The 10,094-nt window shown below is 63.6% G+C and overlaps 1 long non-coding RNA gene across 1 annotated transcript; it reads left to right on the forward strand.

The window, feature by feature from the left end:
- Window positions 1-218: 218 nt before the first annotated feature.
- LOC109258288 (uncharacterized) lies at window positions 219-8,880 on the forward strand. The gene is made up of 3 exons (XR_002076272.2): window positions 219-814; window positions 7,828-7,946; window positions 8,496-8,880. It is a non-coding gene; the product is annotated as an uncharacterized LOC109258288 (long non-coding RNA).
- The last annotated feature ends 1,214 nt before the right edge of the window (window positions 8,881-10,094 follow it).

A 10,094-nucleotide genomic window follows, 5' to 3' on the forward strand; every position in this document is an offset into this window, starting at 1 on the left:
GCCTTCTGGAGCTTCATGCCCCAGCCTCGGTCTCTTAGAAGAGAGACTCGGGTCCCCAGGAGTAAGCTTCCTCCTCCTCCTCCTCCAATTCGGAGGCTGCTCTCGAGGAGGCCCTCCGTGAGCAGACAAGCCAGGCCTGGACGGCGGGGTGGTTCTCAACAGAGGGCAGGAGAGCGGGGGTGAGATTCGGAGATCGCCACCAGCGCTCGGAGAGGAAGTCAGCACGGGTCATGACCTCTGATTATTGGAGATGTCCCCCGCTCTGGACTAGCTCTGCCCGGGGCCAGCTTTCTGCTGGAAGGCTGGGCCTTACGGACCCCAGCATGTCTCCTAATCCCTTGATTCTAAAGCGATCACTGTGGCCAAAATGCCCCGGAGAGCAAACGTAATAAGAAAGGAGGCTTTGAACAAAATTGCTACCAAGAGATCAAGCGAACTCAGTTTGGGAGGTTTTCTAGTGGCGGGCGGCAGGCGGCTTACCTCCGATGATGAAAGCGGCCGGGGCCCCAGCCAGCACCTCGGGTCTGGGCCGTAAATCCCGGCTTCTGTCGTTTGCATTCATTCTTGTAAAACCTCAGCCTCAGAAGGACAGCGGGAACCACAATAGCTCGGCGAGGATGTGAGCAATGATATTAGGGATGAAAAGGATACAGTCCCGGTCTGTGAGGGACCGGGGAGGGCAGGGAACAGAATGCCTGGAATACAAAAGCGTCAGCGGAGCTCGGGGCCAGACGCAGACGTGTGATGGGAGAGACCACATCCAATTGGACCGAGACATCTTAATCCGAGCTCATTTCTCTCCTGCAGACTAGAGGTAGGTGGTGATGGGGCCGCAGGAAATGGGAATAGCTCTTTAAGGAGGGCGTGTGTGTGCCCGTGCCGTGCGGGCATCTGTGTGCGTGTGTGCGCAGGTCTGTGCCTGTGTGCGAGCACGTGTGTGCCCTATCTGTGCGAGCACGTGTGCACTGTATGTGTGCCTGTGCGCACAGGGGTGGGTGTGGTGCATTTGCACGCGTGGCCGTGCGTGCACGCCCGTGTGTGTAGGAGCGCACACGCGTGGCTTGCATGTGGTCGATGGTGAGATATCGAAGATGTCCGTGCATCCCAGGGATCCGTCCTGGGGCCCGGTCCCGCGGGAGCACCAAGAGGGTGTCACAACCCACCAGGCACCTAAACTGTCAGCCGGGTTGGCCAGGGGCCTCCGGTGATAGGTGGACTCTGGCTTCCTTGGGAAATGCAGCCAGGAGGGTACTTCCCAGGGGAGGTGTGCCTGGCGTTCTACGCCCCGTCCCAGGCCAGGGGCCGCCCCCTTGTGGGCGTCCCAGCCTTGGGGAGTCACTCCGGGGCATCCAGCCCTCCCCCAGGCCGGAGCAGGCTTCCCGCCTCCGCACTGTTGACATTTGGGTTGGGAAATTCTCCGTCGTGGGGCCAGCTGTGCATCGCGGGATGTTTCGAGCATCCCCGGCTCCATGTGCTACAACGTTGGTGGCATCTCTCCTAGTGTTACGGCCACAAATGCCGCCGGCCATTGCCAAATGCCCTCCGGTCTGGACGTTCACCTGTTCAGCTTCAGGCCTCGGGCTCTCGTGGGGTCAGTCATTAATCGGACAGGGAAACACAGACCACGGAGCGGCTCAGCTCTGTGCCCGGCTCGGCGTTGAGGCTTTGGGTACTCTGACAGCCAGCAAGGCCAGGCCCTGCCTTTGGGGCTCAGGACAGGGCAGGACAAGTTTGCCCCTCCCCCTTCGTTGTCTGGACGCCAATACCGTCCCCTCCTACTCCCAGAGGCCGGTGTTTGTGTCCGTCGTCCCTGTCCTTGGGGCCAGGTCAGCCAGCCCCGAGGCTGGGATCTGCGGGGTGCCTTTGCTTACTCCGAACCCCTCTCAGGGCCTCTAGCTTTGGACTTGGGTCCTCTGTCCCCGTGGAGGGGCTGCCCCTTTTGGGGCCAGTGATTCGTGGGACCACACGGACAGCTGTCCCCAGAATCCATCCGGTCTGGCCATCTGTCTCCTCTTAGGGAACCTGGACACTCAGCCGTTTCCCGGGGTCTCAGCCAGAGCTACCCAGGGCTCGAGTGTCGCTGTGGTTGTGCGGTTCGGGGCGCCCAGGGTCTGCCTCCGCTGGGCCGACGGGAGCCTGGCTCCCCTTGGACGCCCGGAGAAATCTCCCTGACCCCACCGAGCTCTGTGGGGTGGGTACTGAGCCCCGGCGCTCATCAGGCCCCTGAGTCTGCTTTAGGGGAAGGTCAGGCGACACCGCCCAGCAAGGCGTTCACCAGGAGAGACGCCGGCCCCGAGTCCTAACAATTTGCTTTAGCACTAATTCTCCCCAGAGTGTGGGCGAGCTGAGCAAAGTTAATTCAATAATAAAAAGCAAGCATTGCTTCATCCGTAAGAGACTCGGTCTCTCCAGGCTGCCGAGTCCGGGTTGGATGGAGGCTCCAGTGAAGTATTTATTTCCGGGGCGTGGTGTCTGGGTCCCTAACGTGGGGAGGAGAGGACAGCAAGGCCTTAGCTCGGACCGTTTTTACCCAGTCCTCCACGGATGCTGGGCCCTCTGAGCCTGTGCTAATCAGGTCCCAAAGATCTGACACATCTCTGGGGGGGGGGAAGATACACCTCACGGCGTCGCTCAGGGACCAGCTCCTAACTCAGGGCTCGGACTCCCTCGTCTGGCCACCCAGCTCTGAGTCCGGCTAAGAAAATTCCAAAGGGGTAATGGGAGGAATCCGGGCCGTGATCGGCCACACGCAGAAGAACCATCTTGGAATTGGCCTGCTATCACCCAAAGTCAAATCCATTTTTCCTGAATTAGGCTGAGCTGTGATTATGCCGCCTCTCCTTGGACCGCTGTCATCCCTGGGGCTCGGGCGGGCGCCTTGCCAACTGTGTCTAATTAACCATCACAATGGTCCCCTCGGATGGGGTGGGCTGAGCCTGAGGGGTGGGGGGTGGGGGGAGGGAGGAAGGAGCCCATGGAAACAGAGCCCTCCACCTGCGGGGGGGATGTGAATAATTCACATGCCGCCTCCGCAGGTAAGTGCGGCCTCTGGGGCTGTCAACTGTTCGGGGACATCTGAAGGCCCCAGGCTGGGACCCCTCCAGTGGGTTCCGCTGCTTCCTGTCTGCGCGTCTCTGAACAGCTGGCCTCTCTGTTATAAATGCCACCTCGCCGAGTTGGGGAGGCCACAACAGACAACACAGGGGACCGAGCTTGGAGAGCTGTAACGTGTGGGCAAAATGTCAGCTCCTCTGTTTGCTGATGGCTGAGCCCAGCAGGGGGTGGTGGTGGGGGGGGCAGCGGAAGAGGCCAGAGACCGTGTCACCCTCCACCGTGAGGCTGGGGACGCGTGTGAGGCTTGTGGGACCCTGGTCGCTGTGTCCGCAGAGTGGGTGGGTCCTGAGGCTCCCCAGGCCAGGCGGGCGGGAGGGCCACCGGCCGTCAGCGGGAAAGGGGGCCGCCCAAAGCCAACGCTGACTCTGTCTTCCAAGGTCACGGTCACCTTCCCACAGGAAGCCCTCACTCAGACCACACCCCTCCCCGGCCAGGTGGAGTCCGGGTTTATGAGGGGCCAGGGTCACCCTTCAGACAGTTCCGATTTCGGTAAGCTGGAGCCATCGGGATTGCACAAGAGGGACTCCCTGTATGGTCGTCCGTGCAACAAGTGTTTATTAACTTCCGATTGTATACAAGATGCCGTGCCTGGGATAGGGTAGGAATAGAGCTGGCTCAGAGAAGGAGGCTGTGCTCTGAGTGCTATGAAGCGGACAGGAGGCCAAGCACCGGGGCCCCAGGTGAAGCGCAGGGCAAGCTCAGAGAAGGAGAGAGAATTCCACCCAGGAGAGGCTTCCCGGAGGAGGCGGCCCGGATGGGGGGTGGGGTTGGGAGGTGCACTAACGGGGAAAGAAGGGAGACCTGAGGCTCTCCATGTGTCCTGGGGACGCGTGGGGTGTGGACGGTTGCAGCTCCCGAGCGCAGCTGGACCTCTGCCCTGGCCGGGCGGCCCTAGGGTCCCGGCTCTGAGCAAGGGGACGCTCTCCCCGGCCTTGTGCTTCATGTTGGGGTCTCGGCAGGAAACGCCTCCTCTCCAGGCAGGTCCCTCCTGGGGACCCTGGGATCAGGAGGTACGTACGTACATGTGCATGGCGTGCATTTGTGCACGTGTGTGTGCAGACACCTACCTCGCCGTCCTGAGTGCCTCGCCTGCAGCCCCCCGATTCAGGGGTGGGAGGCGGCCCCAGGGAGGAGCCCATCTGGTGCTGGACGAGCGTCCGCGAGCTGAACTGGGTGCTTTTCCTGCCGGCGCGAGAAGCTGAACCCCAGCCCAACGGCCTGCCGGCAACCTCCCGGCGGGTGAGGCTTGTCTGCCTGGTCACGCCACATCCCGTCCTAGCTGATGGGTGTGACTTAGTCGCTTAATTATTCAGCAGGTCTGTGCACGTTTGGACGCCCTGGAGGCACCTGCTTTCGGGCGCTTTGAGGGCTTTTCCTGTATCCCCTTGCCGTGGCCAGCAAGATGGCCTGCGGCCCAGGAAAGGATTGTGCGCCCCCCGGGGTGCAAGACGCACAGCAGGCCTGTCGGGGAAGGGAATGAGTTTCGGGGGGGGTGTCTGTGACAAAGGACCCCAGAGATGTTTTGGTGGCACAAAACGACAGAGATGTGCCCCCTCCCAGTGCTGGAGGGTGAAGTCCCTGGTGGAGATCTGGGCAGGGTCTGTCTGTCCTCTCCCGGCTCCTGGTGGCCCGGGGTCCCCTGGCCTTCGGCCTCCTCACTCCAGCCGTCAAGGGCAGCCTCTCGGGATCTCTGCGTGTCAAGCCCCCTCCTCTCCGCTTAGAAGGGACTATGTGCCCCCCCACCCTCGGTGCCCCGGCAGCCCGGCGAGGTGGGACAGTCGGGCTGTGGAAGGCTTGGTGGGGGGGGGGGGGGGACACTCGCGCACAGGGTTTTGCCTACACCCTCATTTCCATTTGTCTGCCATAAACACGCAATCGCGCGGGACCGTATTGTGGTGCACGCTCCGATTCTAGAGAAACCGCCGGCCTGTTGTCCGGAGCGGCCACGACGTTTCCCACGCCCTCCAGCAAGGTCTGCGTGACCCGGTGGCTCCTCAGCCTCCCCCGCGTTCGTTGCGCCCGCGGCTTTTATTTCAGCCGCTTGGATAAGCCCGAGCCCTCCTTGTCAGCTCCGTTCCTCCGGGCCTCGGTTTCCTGGACTGTAAGTTGGCGAGATTCCTCACCCCGACTAGCTCAGAGCTTTCCCTGGAAGCCATCCAGGCCGCGAGGAGGCGGACGCTTTGCAAAAAAACCTGCCTCCACCAGGGTTCTGTCCCCAATTCCGTGCAGGCAGCGAGTTTAGCCTGGCCGTGGGAGAAGGGCTCTCAGAGGAGGTGTGACTGGAACAGGGACAGGACCGTCACGGAGAAGACAGCTCAGGACCGGGGCAGGAGTGTGCTGGGTGTGCAGAGCCTCCGGGGGGGTGGCCGCCTGGCCCCGGAGGGACAGAGAGAAGCTCAGGGTGGCCAGTCCTGGAGGGAAGGAGGTGGCGGCACCAGGGCGGGAGAGGCGGTGGGGAAGCAGGGGACAGATCTGGGCTATATGTTGGAGCGGGCGGGGCTCCTGAGGCTGGGACGGGGTGCAGCGAGTGGGGGGACGGAGAGCCCCCAGCCGCGTGGATGGTGGAGCCATCTACCCGAGGAACGGAAGCCCGGAAGATGCAAGCCGTGGGGTGGGGGTTAGGAGTCCCGTGTCAGCTTCCATGAGCCGGTGCTCCCCACGCTGGTTCCCCTCCTCCCCAGGTGAAATCCCAGAGCTACTTTTGCCAGACTCCCCCGCGGCTCAGGTGTGGCCATGGGACCTGGCTTGGCCAGTCAGCAGCAGACAAAAAAGCCAGTGCAGCGGAGAGCCCAGGAGGCTCTGGGAGGCAGGTGCTGGTGACGGTGTCTTCAGCTTGTGGGGGCAGCGTTGTGGGGCTCCGGACCCCGGGTCCCAGCCTGAACAGCGGGGAGCAGTGGGAGGCTGGGGCAGTGCTGTCTCTGCTGGACCGGCCAGCGCGTGGGTGGACGTGGCTCCGGCCGTGTGTTCCTGGTGGCGGCATCCCCCCCGGATCGTCCCACCTTCCCGAATCCACCCGTGGTGCCAACACCGGCCCCCAAGGGCTGTCCCACCGCTGAGAACAGAGCCCCACATCGCTTCCCGCATAACTGTGTCCAAGAGTCCCTGGCCACCTGGCTGCGGCCCGGGTGCTGCTCGAGACTCTTGGTTCCTTCGGGGAGACCGGCTGCTCACCTCCACCGGCGGCTCTACCTGTGAGGCTGGGCAGGCCCGTCCCACGGCGGGGCTCACGGCCAGGTGTTGCCAGACGCCCCTGGGCTAGGTGCCAGCAAGGTGGGTGGCCGTTTACGGCCGGGGTGTAGCAGAGACCGGGGCGGGGACAGTCCCCGTGAAGTCCTTGAGTGAATCTAGTTCGGCTCCATCAGCAAAGCGGGGGGGCCGTCGCCCTCTTCCCAGCAATTAGGAATCAGGGAGCCCTCGGTAAACCTGCGACCAGGCAGAAGAAGCTGGGGGGAGGTTTCTGGGGGCATCTGCGGACCCGCGTTGTCCTTGCCCAGGGAAGACAGGCCTGCTGCAGAGCCCCTCCAGCACCCCCCCACCCCCAGGCCGCTGCCCTGCTTCCTGGGCCTGGACCATAGGCCGGGTCCTACCCTGGGGAGTGGGGGGTCGTCCTTAACTCCCGGGGGCCCCGTCTGAAGAGCCGTGATGCTGCGGACAGCTTCTCCTTTGACCCATGGGGCCCCGGGCTCCAAATGGGAGTTTATGAAGCGTGTGCGGGGCGCTCAGTAAGGGCTCTCTGAGCACATGGTCCTGCGTCCCCCTCCACCAGGCAAGCTGTGTTTCAGGGCATCTGTTAGGCTGCCGGTAGGAGGTGGGGGAAGATCCGAGCCGGCCCCCGCTGTCTGCTTGCTGCCGTGCCGCGTTGCCTGGTCGAGGAAGAGCTAGAACATTCTAGAACATTCAGCTAGCCTTTGGCTTCTCAGCTGAAAGCTTCCCCTTCCTGCCCACTTGGGACTGGATGCGGCCGGGGCGGGTGGGAGGTGTGTGGGGGGGTGCATGGCCCAGCCTGGAAATGGGGTTGCCTCTCTCCAGCCCACCCTGCTTCCTGGAGTTGAGCTTGGAGGGTGGCTGCAGGACCCCCAAAGGCTGCAGGGTGGACTGTCTTGGAGCTCCCGGGGCCCCAAGGCTTTGTCGCACCTCCTTCTGCAGAATCGCACAGGCTTTGGGGCATGTAAGCAGAAGGGCCCACTGGGGCCCGGACTGCCCGGAAGCCCCGTCTGCCCCAGCCCGTTCCCCCCAGATCCCTATGCTAACGCCGAATCCCTAACAGATGGAATCATGAGGTGGGACCTTTGGGATGTGATCCGGGCCATGAGGGTGGGGCCCCCACAAACGAGATCAGTGCCCTTAAAAGAATTGGCCAGAGAGCTTGCTCCCTCCTTAGTCGCCACGTGAGGTCACGAGGAGTCGGCCACCTGCAGCCCAGAGCCTGATGGTTCCGGTACCTTGGTCTCAGACCTCCGGCGTCCAGGACTCAAGAAATAATTGTCTGTCGTCGATAAGCCCTTGGTTTGTGGCACGTTGTCATAGCAGCCGGACAGAAGATGCCCCCACGGTGACCCACCTCGCAAGGTTGCACACGAAACTGTCTCTTGCATCCCCTGTCCCGATGGGACCTCGCAGCAAACACGTGGGGCTTCCGCAGGGCAGCGGGGGGCCGAAGCAGCTTGCCTGGGGCACTTACAGCGCCCGTAAATCTCTCTCCTCTCCCCGCAGCCTGGACCGTGCCCCACACGTGTCCTGGGTCTCCCTGGCATCTCTGACCTGCGGCCCCTTCCAGACGGCTGGAGACTTCTCCCCCAGGGACACCTGCGGGTGTGAACAGTCCATTTCAGGTGGGTCTGAGGCGGGGGCACCGGGCGTCAGCAGGGAGGGTGGGGGATGGGCTTTCTTGAGGTTCAGCAAGCAACGAGGGCCAGGACCTGATAATCGCCCACTTTGCCTCTGGGACCCACAGTCCCCACGGGTCTCGGGGCAGTTCAGCCCACGGTGCTGTGCTAGGTGCCTGGACGCAGCCACTGGCAGACGCCGAGGCCACTGGTCACGCTTTGCTTCTGCGGCGTGGGGCGGAGAGAGCCGGGAGGCGTGTCGCTTCAGAAACTGCCCAGGGCAGTGCCCGGGAGCGGGGCCAGGTGAAGCAAGGGGACTGCGTCCAGCAGCACAGAGCTTCGCCTCCAGGGGCAGGGCTGTGTGGCTGACCTCACCGCCGCAGACATTCTCACGAGCGCCTGCCCTGCTGTCCCGGGCTGCCGCCTGGGGCCGCCTGGTCATTCCTACCTGCGGGCAGTCGCTCTGCCTTTGTCCCCTGGCGCTGGCCCCTCTGCTCTCCCCGAAGTCCCCGTTCATGGGCCGGGGCTCGGCCGTGTCCCCTTCTCCGTCCGCAGGTCTCGACGGCTTTCGGAGTCCCTGGCTGCTCCTGGGGAGTTGCTCTGCCTTCTGCCTCGGTCGTCCGGCCTGAGCCGGCTGGGAGCCTCTGCAAAGCTAAGTTACCCGCCTTTTGTTGCGACGCGGGCCCCGGAGGACTGAAATCAAACGCGTGGCTTCTGTGGAGGGAGACGGAGAGAGGCGGCTAATGAGCGGCTGTGCACATCCCAAGTCCTGGGGGTTAATTCCCAAAGAGCCGGATCAGAAACATGCCTAAAAGCCCAGTTTGATAAATTTCCAGGACGCCAACCCCGAGTGGAGCTAGGAGAGCTTGAAAGGAGGCGAGGTGATTGATGTGTTCCTCTTTGTTTTCACTGCAGCTGTGGCTGGGACGCGGCCGGGATGTGGCTGGGATGTGGCTGGGACGTGGCTGGGGGCGTGGCTGGGGCGTGGCTGGACGTGGCTGGGCGCATGGCTGGGGGCGTGGCTGGGGGCGTGGTTGGGGCCTGGCTGGGACGTGGGTGAGACGTGGCTAGGGGTGTAGCTGGGGATGTGGCTGGAACATCGCTGGGCCGTGGCTGGCACGTGGCTGGGGGCATGGCTGGGCGTGGCTGGAAGTCGCTGGGAAGGTCTGGGATGTGGCTGGGGCGTGGCTGGGGGCGTGGCTGGGACGTGGCTGGGACGGCCTTTGCAGAACTATCTCTCCTCTATTCTTCATCCTCACTCCGTCCGCCTTCATCTCCACCTGACCCCCCCCCCCCCCCCCGGGACGCTGACCCCTGAATTCCAGGATGGGCGCACTCAGCAAGGTCATCCTTCGTGTCAGTGCCCATCCTGAATCCACGGCCCAGGAGCCCGGGGAGCTGACCCCAGTGCGGCCTGGCTGGACCGCCAGGAGGTGTGGGGACAGGCTGCCCACCGTGGAATCAGGGCTGCAGCGCTGAGCAGCGGTCACGGCCGGCACCCCATGGGCCCTGGGCCCAGGCACACCCCGGGAGTGGCAGGAGGTGCTGGTGCGGTCGGAGCCCCTGGGGTTCAGTCTCCGAGCTCCCCCAGAGAAACCGGGGCCAGAAAGCCTTTCAGAATCCTGGAGGCCTCTCCGCTTCCTGAACCCCTCGTCCACGTCCCGCTTTCCGGTGTCTGCGTCCCCACAGACCCGTGCTCTCCCTCCAGGATGCCTTGAAACCCAAACAAACAAGACAACTTCTCCCTGGTCCCGAGCCCTGGCGTTCCTGTCCTTGTTAATATTCTTCCCTTTGTGCTAAGTCTGTTTCACGAAACAACACAAATAGGCCCGCCAGCCCCAGCAGCCTCCTGGGAGGGCGCGGGAGGAAGAGCCAGCGGGCAAGCCGGCTCTTGGAGCCTCCTGAGAAGCCGGGGCGGCGGGAAGGGGGGCTGGATGGGGGCCACGCTCATGGGGTGGGCGGTCGGGCAGCAGCCGGTGGTATTGGCCGGACAGGTCACAGCAGGGATCCGGGCAGGAACTGTGGGCTCCCTGCCCTCTGCTACCAGGGCCCCCCCTCCCTTCCTCTCTCTCTCCTCTTGCCCCTGCAGACAAGGCCACTCCCAGGCCTGCCCCTCTCCTTTCTTGTAGCCTCTCAGGTCCAGGGGCCAGGCTG

This window comes from Panthera pardus, unplaced genomic scaffold (assembly GCF_024362965.1).
Source record: "Panthera pardus isolate Hobbes unplaced genomic scaffold, ASM2436296v1 HiC_scaffold_20, whole genome shotgun sequence".
Classification (NCBI taxonomy): Eukaryota; Metazoa; Chordata; class Mammalia; order Carnivora; family Felidae; genus Panthera; species Panthera pardus.